Source organism: Cnephaeus nilssonii (genome assembly GCF_951640355.1).
Source record: "Cnephaeus nilssonii genome assembly, chromosome: 1".
NCBI classification, from domain to species: Eukaryota; Metazoa; Chordata; class Mammalia; order Chiroptera; family Vespertilionidae; genus Cnephaeus; species Cnephaeus nilssonii.
In genome coordinates, this window is record NC_137072.1 from 84,077,541 (window position 1) to 84,085,868 (window position 8,328).

Here is an 8,328-nt window from a genome sequence, read left to right on the forward strand (position 1 = left end):
AAAATAGAGACCAATTACAAAATTAACAAATTTGAGATTTGAAAATAGTAGAACTAATAAGTAAATCCAAGAACTGATTCTTTGAAAAGCAATAAACTAGAAACTAACCTAAGAAATAAAAAAGAGGAAAGCATGAAATCATGAGATAAGAAACGAGAATGGGGAAATACGTACAGATATAGAAAAGAAACTTAAGTACTTGGTTCAACTTTATGCATTATTCAAATCTTTAAAAGAAAACATTAATTTTACATCCGATTCCCTTCCTTTTCCCTAGGGGCAAGTCAGCTGATGTTAATGTGAACTTTCTGGTTTTATTCTAACTATTCTCTGTAATGAAAGGTGAAACAGGGTAAAAGTCTTGCAGAGCAGTGGTTTTTTGTTTGTTTGTTTGTTTGTTTGTTTTTAAGGGCACAGAGCACATTTATTTGGTGAACACTGATGGCAGACTTCATCCAAGAGAGACACGCTGGGAAAGTTCTGTGACAAGAGAACCTAGGAAGCCTCGGGCTACTGCACTGTCTCAGGCAGGAGCAGGCACAGGGCTCTGGGCACACTGGGCATGTCTTCAGCCATTCGGCACCATACGAATGAGCTCTTCATAGCTGATACAACCATTGCTATCCTCGTGCCATGCCATCGGCATCTCTACATCTTCCTCTGTCATATTCTCACCAGAACATGTTGGATCTCAGCACCCATGACAGTGCCATTCCCCTTCTTGTCAGACACCCAAGGCCTTTGACATAGTCCTCATAGGTATCCTGGTCCTTGTTCTTGGCCACCGTCTGCAGCATGGGCAGGAAGTGCTCAAAGCCCAACACCTTTGCATCCATCTCATCACTCTTGAGGTTCCCCAGGACTTTGAGCACCCCTGCATTGGTGGCGTTCTGGCCCAGGGCCCTCATCACGTCCCCGCACTGTCTGTACAGAATCTTGCCACCTCCTATTCGGTCAAGAAGCTGGAAGGCCTCCTTGAACGCTGCGGTCTGGTCCTTGGTGAAGTCATGCATCTTGACTATTCAGCTTTGTGGAAACTTTTCCTACAGCAATGGCTCCAGAACAGTATTTTTTTTAAACCTGTATGTCATACCTGCTAATAGTTCATAAAATCTGTGTAATGGATCTTGACCAGAATTTTAAAATGACATACAATAGAATATAAAAGTATGAGTGCATAGCACATAAGGATAAAAAATTTTTTATCCTCACTGGAGGAGTGAGGATATTTTTTTCCCATTGATTTTTAGAGAGCATGGAAGGGAGGTGGAAGGGGAAGAAAGAGAGAAAGAAACATGGATGTACCCATCGATTTGGTTGCCTCTACAAGTGCCTTGATGGAGCAGGGATCAAACCTCTGGTGTACAGGCCTATACTAACCACTGAGCACGCAAGCCAAGGATGAGTGTTGTTTTCATAAAACGCATACTTTCATGTTTGAGTGTGTGCACATTAGCTGCTGTGTAAAATGTATTTCTTACTCTTTGTCTAGGTCAAAAGTGTTTGAAAGCTACTAGTGCACAGCTCTCAGGGTATGTGGAAAGAAATTCTGTACACACAGATGGTTATCCAAAACATTTTTAATTATGAGCCATGACTCTGAAATGGGAAGGTACCGGCATTTCTCCATTAAAATGTATGCCACAACCTTATAGGCTTCAAACTCTGACTCATCTTTTCCAGAGGTTAACTTTCCTTTCTTTACCTGCATAATATCATTGACGATTTCCATCTGTTCCAATGATCTTGCATTTCATGGCAACTCAGACTTCTTTGGTTTTATCCGTTTTAAAATTACACTTGCATGTTTTTCATATGGAGAATTTGTTAATTTCTTGCTACATGGTGGATTCCTGAACTTTGACTATTTTCCCTCTAGTTTTAAGTTGTAATTTGTTTCCATATGGAATCTATCTGCCTACCATATGGAAAAACAAAAGAAAAACAATACTGTTCAAGCCATTTCACTAGTCCTTTGGGTTGCCTTTGCCTCCTACCTTAATGCCTTCTTTCTGTTCTTTTCTACTCTCTTCCTAAGTATTGCATTAAGAATGCATTTACTAGTACTCTTCTCCTTCTCCTCCTTCACCTCCTCCTCCTCTTCCTTCTTTTTCTCCCTCACCTCTCCCCCACACCCCCTGCCACTCTGGGGGAAGCCAGCTGCCATGGTTTAAGTAGCCCTATGGAGAGGCCTATGTGGCAAGGAAATGATGACTCTGGCCACATGTAAACACCTGAGGCCTGACAACACAGCTCCTGAGTAAGTTGGGAAGTGGATCCTCACCTAGCTGAGCCTTGAAATGACTATACTGACTGAGGACATAATTGCTTCTCCATGAGAGACCCTGAGCCAAAGAACCCAGCCAAACTGTGACCAGATTCCTGATCCACAGAAACTATAAGATAATGTTTATTGTTTTAAGTCACTCTGATTGGGATAATTTGTTACACAGCAATGAAAACTAATACAGGGGTAAGTCACCTATTGTTTGTACTTTGGTTGAAGGTGAAAGGAATTTTAGAGACAGAACAGGCAGGTTTGGGGAATAAACACAGTCCATGGGGAAGGAATGCATATGTGAAGGACAGAGGTATCTCTGGCCTGAGCAACTAAAGCAAGTATAAGGTAGATCAAAAGCAGCCCTGACCTGAGCAGCTTGGAGACGCCAAAATGCTTATCTTACTTGTACAAAGGATAGAGAAATGCCACAGGATAAGGGAGGAGCAGAAAACATACATTCACAGAGGATAAAGAAAAATCACAGGATGATGGGAAAAAGAAAACATATTTTTACAGACAATAGAGGAATGTTTCAAGATAAGGGGAGATAAGGAGGGGGGCACCACGTGGGCTTTGGCCTTTGAAACTGATACTATCTAACAAAATAACCAATGAGGAGAGCACGGGGTCCTAAATTAATGAAAGGTCCAATTAGAAAGGGTCAGGCTCAAACAAAGAACTGCAGCATATATAAACTGGAGACAAGGAACACGAGGCAGGGTTGTTGTTTTTTATTTTGAGAGAGAGAGAGAGAGAGAGAGAGAGAGAAAGAGAGAAAGAAGGCTTTTCCCATTTGGGGGCCCCTCCCTAGGGGGTCCCTTTTGGGGACACCTTTGCCCAGATGAAGTTTTTATATGCTTCCAATAAACTTCTACATTTTTATTAAAGAAATCTGTTAGTCCACAAATTTATTCTTCATCTTTGTCAGACAAGAACCCATGAGAAGTCTATACCCCAAACCTCATGTTTCAAAGGTATGGCTCATCCTCCATCATGGGTGTTGAAAAGGGCCAGATAAGGTCTGTCAATTCCTGATGAATTTGGGCACATGTGAGCACATGACCTAGGCTCAGCCTATCCAGGAATGGCATGGGATTTAGTGATGTAAATATGTAAGTATGATTGAGAAATGATTCTTCACAGTGGCTGCCCTGAGTGTCCCACAGCAGAGGTGCCAATGGCAGCTTCCTAGCCAGACTACTGCTGCAGTGAATCTTGGTCTCTGATCCTCAATTTTCCTACCTGTAAAATGGAGAGAATAACAGTTCCTATAATTTAGGGTTGTTGTAAGGATTATATGGATTCAAAAATGGAAAGTGCTTAGGTCAGCACCTGGCAAACAATAAGTGTTATTTTAGTGTTGACTTAAAAAAAAATTATTTTATACATGAGGAAACTAAGGCCCAGAGAAGTAATTTGCCAGGATTAGAAAATTCTTACTACAAACCGAGAAGGGAAATATGAAAAAGGGGGCTCCTTTTCCCCTTTGCTCTTAGGGAACTTGTAGAAAGATTAAAATTAGAAAATGTAGGTACTGAAGACAGAAATTTAATGGAAGAGTTTGTGTAGCAGTGTAGAGACCTGTTTCACCACTCCCAAGTCATTGTCTCCCCTACCTGATGCACACCTGAGAATTCTAACATCCCACACCTGGTGGCTGTGCTGAGTCCAGCCTGCAGGCTGGGACCTCGGGGCCTCACTTCCCACAGAGGAGGGCCCTGGCGCCTTGGTTTGCTAATCTTAAATTCGGATGCAGGGGTCAGAGTTCATATCTCCTAACCAATATTGACCTTGCATTGCACTGCAAAGACAACACTGGCAAGTGTGTTTGTTCTTAAAAAGGGCACAGATCCACAGTGACCTTGGCTCCATGTCAACTCCTGACTCAATAGGTCATCAGGTTATTTTGTCCTATTCTCTCCTGTCCCAGCTCGGGACAAGGGGTGCTCGGTGGGGAAACTGAGTGTGGACTTCCTGGTCCAGGAAGAGGATGAGGAGGGGCCCCTTAACTGTATGGAGGTTTGGAGAGAAGTCTGAGGGTTGGGATTTTGCTCTGAGACCAGGACCTAGACAGGGAGGTCAGGATCACAGGGAAGGAATGAGGCCGAGACCACCGTCAGAGAGACTTCAGATTCCCGGTGTAGTTTGCTTCTTCAGGGTTGAGTGGCTGCTGACACAACCTCATGTTGAGAGGTGAGATCAGGGCATCCCCAGGTTTTCTCTGTGAGCTATCCCAACTGGTTAACACTTCCTGAGGGCTTACTCTGTGACTGGCACAAGTCTACCTACGTGCTTGCTTTTTTTTTTTTTAATTTAAATTCTTTATTGTTTAAAGTATTATATAAGTCTCCCTTTTCCCTCATTGACCTCTCCCTGGCCGCCCCCAGCCCAGCACATGCTCTCATCCCCCTATCCCCCATCTGTGTCCATTGGTTTTGCTCCTATGCATGCATACAAGTCCTTTGGTTGATCTCTTACCCCCTCACCCCCCGCATTCCCTCTTAGGTTGGACAGTCTGTTCGATGCTTCTATGACTCTGGTTCTGTTTTTGTTCATCCGTTTATGTTGTTTATTATATTCCACAAATGAGTGAGATCATGTGATATTTATCTTTCTCCGACTGGCTTATTTTGCTTAGCATAATACTGTCCAGTTCCATCCATACTGTTGCAAATGATAAAAGTTTTTTACAGCAGTGTAGTATTCCATTGTGTAGATGTACCACAGTTTTCTAATCTACTCATCTGCTGATGGGCACTTAGGCTGTTTCCACATCTTAGCTATTGCAAATTGTGCTGCTATGAACTTGGGGGTGCATATATCCTTTCTGATGGGTGTTTCTGTTTTCTTGGTATATATTCCTAGAAGTGAGATCACTGGGTCAAATGGGAGCTCCATTTTTAACTTTTTGAGGAAACTCCATACTGTTCTCCACAGTGCCTGCACCAGTCTGCATTCCCACCAGCAGTGCACGAGGGTTCCTTTTTCTCCGCATTGTCGCCAGCACTCGTTGATTTGTTGATGATAGCCATTCTGACAGGTGTGAGATGGTACCTCATAGTTGTTTTGATTTGCATCTCTTGAATGATTAGTGACTTTGAGCATGTTTTCATATGTCTCTCGGCCTTCTGTATATTTTCTTTTGAAAAGTGTCTATTTAGGTCCTTTGCCCATTTTTTGATTGGATCGTTTATCTTCCTTTTGTTAAGTCGTATGAGTTCCCTATAAATTTTGGAGACTAAACCCTTATCAGAGATAACATTGGCAAATATCTGCTATTTTGCTGCCTATGGCTTCTTCTAGGATTTTTATGGTTTCCACCTTACATTTAAGTCCTTTATCCATTTTGAGTTTATTTTTGTGTATGGTGTAAGTTGGTGGTCTAGTTTCATTTTTTTGCATATATCTGTCCAATTTTCCCAACACCATTTATTGAACAGACTGTCTTGACTCCATTAGATGCTCTTGCCTCCTTTGTCAAATATTAATTGAGCATAATGGCTTGGGTTGATTTCTGGGTTCTTTGTTCTGTTCCATTGGTCTATATGTCTGTTCTTGTGCCAGTACCAGGCAGTTTTGAGAACAGTGGCTTTGTAATATAGCTTGATATCTGGTATTGTGACATCCTCCAACTTTGTTCTTCTTTCTTAAGATTGCTGCAGCTAGCCGAAACCGGTTTGGCTCAGTGGCTAGAGCGTCGGCCTGGGACTCAATTCCGGTCAAGGGCATGTACCTTGGTTGCGGGCACAACCCCAGTAGGAGGTGTGCAAGAGGCAGCTGATCAATGTTTCTCTCTCATCGATGTTTCTAACTCTCTATCCCTCTCTCTTCCTCTCTGTAAAAAATCAATAAAATATATTTTTTAAAAAATATTCCTTGACCTTTAAAAAAAAAAAAAGATTGCTGCAGCTATTTGGGGTCTTTTTTTATTCCAGATGAATTTTTGGAGAGTTTGAAGTATGATATTGGTACTTTAATGGGGATTGCATTGAATCTCTAGATTGCTTTGGGTAGTATGGACATTTTAATGACGTTGAACATGGTATATTCTTCCATTTGTTTATGTCTTCCTCTATATCTTTTTTCAGTGTTCTGTAATTTTCTGAGTACAGGTCCTTTACCTCCTAGGTTAAATTAATTCCTAGGTATCTTAACTTTTTTTGTTGCAATGATAAATGGGCTATATTTTTGGTTTCTCTTTTTGTGAGTTCATTATTAGTGTATAAAAAAGCCATAGATTTCTGGGTGTTAATTTTGTATCCTGCTACATTGCCAAATTCATTTATTAGTTCTAGTAGTTTTTTGATGGAGTTTTTAGGGTTTTCTATGTACAATATCATGTTATCTGTGAATAATGACAATTTTACTTCTTCTTTTCCAATTTGGATGCCTTTTATTTCTTCTTCTTGTCTGATTGCTATGGCTAGCACTTCAAGTACTATGTCGAACAGGAGTGGTGAAAGTGGGCATCCCTGTATTGTTCCAGTTTTTAGAGGAAATGGTTTTAGTTTTTGCCCATTGAGTATGATGTTAGCTGTAGGTTTGTCATATAAGGCTTTTATATTGAGGTATGATCCTTCTATTCCCACTTTGCTGAGAGTTTTTATCAAGAAAGGGTGTTGGATTTTGTCAAATGCCTTTTCTGCATCAATTGATATGATTATGTGATTTTTGTCTCTCAATTTGTTTATGTGGTGTATCACATTTATTGATTTGCGGATATTGTACCAGCCTTGCATCCCTGGAATAAATCCCACTTGGTCATTACATCTTTCTAATGTAATGCTGGATCCTATTTGCTAGAATTTTGTTGAGGATTTTAGAAGAAGTCCAATGCGCTATCCATTGCGCGACGGAGCCACCTGAATTTTGTTGAGGATTTTAGCATCTATGTTCATCAGGGATATTGGCCTGTAATTCTCTTTCTTTATAGTGTCTTCATCTGGTTTTGCGATTAGGGTAAGACAGAAACTTAATGGAAGAGTTTGCGTAGCAGTGTAGAGACCTGTTTCACCACTCCCAAGTCATTGTCTCCTCTATGTAATGCATACCTGAGAATTCTAACATCCCATACCTGTGGCTGTGCTGAGATCCAGGCTGCAGGCTGGGACCTCAGGGCCCCACTTCCCACAGAGATGGGCCCTGGGGCCTTGGTTTGCTAATCTTGCCTCCCGAATGCCCCGCACTGGGGATCGAGCCTGCAACCTGGGCATGTGCCATGGCTGGGAATGGGACCGTGACCTCTTGGTTCATAGGTTGATGTTCAACCACTGAGCCAAACCGGCCCAGCCAGAATAATTTTCTTAAATGGCTGTCTGCTTGAGAGATTAAGGACAAACCCCTTAACAAGGCTCCAAAGATCCTTCATGCTCTGGCCTCTGCTCTCCACTCCAGCTTCATCCCACCTTTCCCGTGCCCTGCCTGACCTTGCCCTCCAGCCCAGCTGACTCACTGGTGTTCCTTACCTGGGCCAGAGCCTCTCTCCACACCTTTGCCTGTACACTTACCTGCCTGAAATACCCTCCCCAATCCTCTTCCAGAAAGCCTTTCCAGGACCCCCAAATCTGGGTTGATTTTCGTGGTACTTGGAACCATCCAGAGTATAGCACCTACCATATAGTAATGTGTTTACATGTCATCTTTCCTCACTGAACTTAGAGCTCCTTGGGAATAGGACTGTCCATTTTATCCTTCCTGGAATTGTTGGTGTACCTTACAAAATCTTCAGGCATGCACGCAATAAGCCTTCGTAAATACTTTCTGAATGACGGTGTGAATGAGGACGGTTTACAAATTTTACCATAGAAGTGAAGAGAAAGAAGTCATTCATGAGGGCTAGGCGTGTCTTTTGGAGCATGTGACATTTCAGACCTGTTTCTTGGAAGGGCCCAGGCTTGGCAGGGGTTGTGCATGTTGGCAAGCATATTTCTAGAGGTGAAGGTGAGCTTGGGAAGCTGAGGAGGAGGAGGAGGGGACGAAGCTTACCCAGATTGAGGAGTGGCTGCATGCAGGAAACTTTCAAGAAAATACAAAACTTTTTAAACCAC

General features: G+C 42.2%; 1 pseudogene across 1 annotated transcript; it reads right to left on the reverse strand.

The window, feature by feature from the left end:
- Positions 1-568: 568 nt before the first annotated feature.
- On the reverse strand, positions 569-1,022 carry LOC307101319 (myosin light polypeptide 6-like; annotated as a pseudogene). Its single transcript has one exon. The product of its transcript is annotated as a myosin light polypeptide 6-like (transcript).
- Positions 1,023-8,328: the final 7,306 nt, after the last annotated feature.